Genomic DNA, 5335 nt, shown 5'->3' with positions numbered 1-5335 from the left:
AATATTAAATAAGGAAATTTAATAATGGAAATTATATAAATGGTAACATTTAAAAATTTTAATATATTATAATATTAAAAATTGATTTTAATTTTTTTTGTTATTCAATGAATCTGAAAAGTGGTATGAAGATTCTAGCTTGTTATGGAATGAAATCTTGATTTGATGTTGGAGGAAAAAAAACTCATGGTCATGAAACTGTTTCAATGTGAAAATGTTTCATTGTAAAATGATATATTTGCTCAGTCTATGCATATTTTACACGTTAATGAAATAGGTGCTTTGTGATTGAAGTTTCATGGTGATCCATGTTGATGGTGATCCATGTTGCTTTGTGATTGAATGTACATTTAGTTTCATGGTAATCCATGTTGCTTTGTGATTGAAGTTGATACGTTTAGTTGGTAGCATGGAAATGAAACGGGTGTATAATGTATTTTGTTCTTTATGAAATAAATTTATGATGAAACGGGTGCATTATTTTGTTCTTTATGGAATTAATATTCATGTGAAAAAGGTTTCATTATAAAATGGTTTATTTGCTTCTTCTAGGCATATTGTACATGTTCATGCAATAGGTTCATGATGGTGAAACATGTTCATGTTCAAGTTTCATGGTGATCCATGTTGCATTGTGATTGATGATGATCCGTTTAGTCGGAAGCATGACAATGAAACGAGTTCATGTGCGATTGGTTAATGATTATTGAACTCGTTTCGTGGCCAACCACGTTGCAGGATTACGTAGGGGGTCCGTTCAGTAGATGTAATGTGTTAATGACAATGAAACGGGTTCATAATGTAATTGAACAGTAAGTTATGAACCTCTTTAAGGCATGAATAATGATGGTGTAGGTGATTGGTTCAGTAGATGAAATGCTAAATGAAACCGGTGCATAGAAAAAACGATTCATCATAGCGAAAAATGAATAAAGTTCATTATCAAATGAGGATAATGAAACTAGTTATTGCGTAATCATCAAATATAATAAGCTCATTAAACAATGAAAAATTTTCATTAACTAAATGTAACGAATCCGTCTACAAGTAAATTTAAAAATACGAAATATGATCGGTAATAACTCTGTTAGAATGTAGATTAAATTTTGAAACCATTTTATTCATATATTGTAATTCATTTATTTTACTTTTTATTGAAATGATTCATTATACATTATTGAATATGTTGTGTTTTGATTTTGATATAACTTATTGATGGATGTTATTTTATAAAATGTTAACATTAAAATAGTATATTACTTCACAAAGTAAATCAGTTTCATTAATAATATAATTTACATGATATGGTTTCCTTGAATAAAAAATACTATGAATTAAATTTATTTAAATGCATCGATGTTATATATATTCATATCGTTTGAGCCATAGAGAAATACGTTACTCAACGACAATGAGTGACCAGGGAGAAGGTATTAGTTCGAATGAAATTCATGACAAATACAGTAACGTTGTTGCGAATGAAGATGGGTGCTATGGTATGTGTTCTGCATTTGGTAACAATGTAATACAGTGAACATATAGTAAAAACATATTCTTACAAGGTTGATCCAATTTCTACGAGCGCCCACTCGTGTATACGATCTTCTGCACTTACCTTCATGTCTATAGCCCGCCTTACGAAAGGTGATCTAAGGTGATCTCCCAAGCGAACACTCCGCTGAGAAGCTATAATATATTTTGACTTCAGGTGCTTGGTGGTATCGTCTTCACCATGCCATCCAGTGAATCGGTTGGATTTTTTAAACTTTGCATCATCAACGATGCAGACACCTTTTCCTTTATCCTTTGAAGGTGGCTTCGTGACGGTGGACTGTTCTGCTGTCTTTGTCAGGCTGATTCCCAAGTCGAATTGCGGAGGCCGTATATCTAATGCCTCCTTTGGTTCTTTACTGGAAATTGATTTCTTAACTGTTTCATCGCATATCTTGTGCAATGTTTGACTGAGCCAATATTGGGATAATGGTGACTAATTCGGGTCATTATCAGTCGGGGTTTCATGGCTGGTACGTTTACCAACACATATCTCGCTTGATGGACCAACAGCTGCCGGGTCTACATTATCGTTTAAAGCTAGTTGACCTGAATCATTCTGCGTAGAGGATCTGAACATGGCATTCAGATCACTAGCAAGAGCTTTGAAAGCCTCATCCGCATGATACTTGGCCTGACACGCAATGAGATGTTGTTCGATTTCACGTCTTGTATCAAGAACATGACCTATCATGTCTTTGATCATCTTGATTTCCACCTACACATCATAGGAAGACATACAAATATTAATGCGTTAAAAAGTATTAAACTGGTTCATCACACAGTTTCATATTGAGAGCAGTGTTGGATTATTAGTGAAACAGTGTCAGATGTTTACTAAAACAGTGTACATATTAACAGTCTCATAGTAGCGAAACTGTGTGATATTAGCTGTTGCGTAAATGTATCAGTTTAGAATAGTGAACCAAATACATAGGATACAGGTTCATATGACCCTAGTTTGACATGAAACAGGCTGATGTTAACATGTACAATATGTATGGAGTTGCTATGAAATGAACAATGAGAATATAATGAACCAGTTTCATAAGAACCAGTTTAATATGATACGGTCTTATGTTAAACTGTCCAATATGTATAGAGTTGATATGAAATGAACAGATGAAGTAACAAGTGAACCAGTTTCATAAGAACTAGTTGCATATGATACAGTGAAAGTACTGAGCTAGTGAAATGAACCAGTAGTGAACTGTCGTGGTGAACAAGATAATTTGATGTTTTGGAAAAAGTTTCATTGACCAAAAAGTCATTAACATATTTAAGTCATTGCAGTCAAGAGTCTGCAGGTTACCTTGGAGCAAATGTATGAAAATAGCATGTATGTAGTCCTTTAGGGCAAAACAGATTGCAAAGTTTAAAACTGCCATTGAAGAGTTGAAAGGATTTAATTTTAATGGACACGACTGGTTGGTGAACCAGATCCATCCAAAATGGTCAAGATCAAACGTCACAAGTATTTTCGTACATTGTGAAACAGTTTCATTGACATGTGTTCGGTAATGGAAGTGAACCAGTTTCATATAAAGTACAGTTATGGTAGTGAACAGGTTCAATGAAACAGTTACATATGGTTCAGTGACAATAGGGAACTAGTGAAATGAACCATTATTGAAGTAGGGAAATGAAAAAGTGAACTCATGTTAACTAAACTGTTTCGTATGATATTAGTGGACCTGTTTCATGTAAGTGAAACTGTTCCATACAGGTTCATATGATATCATAGGAACAGTGAAATTGTTTCGTATGATATTATTGAAGTAATGAAATGAAAAAGTGAACTCATGTTAACTAAACTGTTTCGCTTTTAGTTAATGTGTACTACTACCGCATAAATTTTATTCGGTTACTCGGTGCGAAAAGTTTAAATAAAATTCAAAGAAGCTAGATAATTACCTCTCTTTCAATCGCCCTTGTCACGTCCAATAATTTAGTCGATCCTAAGCCTCCGTTGGCTATCTCCCAAGCCTCCCGCTTTCTTAACATGTCGAAGCTCCATCCGATTGTTGCTGGCCGCATGTGGTCAACTACTTGATCCGGCCATATTGTTGACTCAACATATAGTAACTGATTAAAAAGTAAAATCAAAGAGGTTTAGACTTAGGATTAAAAACAGTTTATGCTAAATAATCGAGTAAATACACTTACAGTCAGATAAGTAAGTGGCCCGGCGTAGAAACATACGTCACTTGATCTGCTCCAATTTTTCTTACTCGTTCGCAACATATCATAAAGGTATTTGCACCAGTCTATCTCGGGTATCAGTTTCAAATCCTTAATGGAAGACAAAAAACTAAGATTGCAACAGCCCATGTGGTTACAATCTATCATCAAGTTCACGAACAAGACCAAGAAGTTGATTTGGAATGCATCGGATGCATCTCCAGAACCTTGGATAAGTTTCATAACATCCTTTGGTCTCATCTTTTTCTTATCAAATTGCTTCCTAAACATGCCGTTAATATTTGGCTCGGATTTGTCTTGTTGAGGACTAAGTATGTCAATCCCCCCAGTCGGCAAGCCTAGTAATTCATGAATTGAGGCTATTGTAATTGGAATTGACCCGTGACAAACATTAAGCCTCATATTCATAGTGTCTAGGTTGTCTACAACGTAAAAACCCAAACGAGATGGGACACCGTCTATTTTTATGTCAAGCAGGCTCCCTAATCCCATACTGGTAACGGCAGCCCGTTGTGAATCGTTTAGTGTGCGCATTGTTTCATGCAGTGTCCTGGGGGATGTCCTAGTTCTTAGTACCCGATATTGTATTGCATTCGTGTCAATTGCAGGTTCATCTTCTGTCCCCTTCTGCAGGTCCTCGTTTATTCCTTTTTTTCTGATTCTTTGTGCAGGCTGTCATCGACTCGACCACCTCCACATGTTTGTTTACCCAAAGATCCTGCATATATTAATTATCATTTGTATATACTTTCACGATTTAGGAAAAACGTAAGATTTTAGCTACCTTTTGCTTCCTGAGGTCCTGTAGTGGTTTTTACTACTTTGGACAGTGTTGTATTTAGGGGAACGGGATCCGTGTGACCGTGGCTCGAGGAGGCCTTATTGGATGTAGAAACCTTATACTTTTTTTGCATTGTAATGGTCGGTTCTTGCACAAAATCGCTGTCTGAATATATATTAGTATATCGAATCACAACGTATAAAGTTTCATGAAACAAATATGTTAACATAAACAAACTAATGTAAACAGGTTGCATAATAGAATTAAACATGATGCAATCTATATTTTATATTTTTATTAATTTACAGTTGCATAATAGTATGAAAAATCCATTAACTAGGATAAAATCATATATTCTTCGAAAATTTTCAATGTATACAACGTATATTTCAATTCTACCTTTGATGGGCGGATTAACAATCATCTTCCCAGTTTTCTTCGTCTTCCCAGTTGCATCTTCTGTGTTGGCATGGCTCGTTGAGGAAGTTTTGTTAATCGTAATCTACAGTTTCTTGATCTTACCAACATTTGGGTCATGGAGAACATCAACATCTGAATGTATACAATGCATTAGTGTATGTGACTTCAAAACACATATGTTGTGCACCTATCAAGCCAAGCAATGTATAACGAAGCTGTAGATACATGGGTTATAAGTGCAGCAAGTGAACCTATAACATTATGCACGATATTTGCATGTTCATGAAACTGTTTCATAATGAAAAGGTTTCATGAAACTGTTTCATATTGAAAAGGTTTCATTATGAAATTGGTAGGTTTATGAAACTGTTTCATAATGAA

The sequence above is a fragment of the Cynara cardunculus genome (assembly GCF_001531365.2).
Source record: "Cynara cardunculus var. scolymus isolate 2C chromosome LG 16, CcrdV1, whole genome shotgun sequence".
Classification (NCBI taxonomy): Eukaryota; Viridiplantae; Streptophyta; class Magnoliopsida; order Asterales; family Asteraceae; genus Cynara; species Cynara cardunculus.
Note: the sequence above shows the minus strand (reverse complement) of the source record.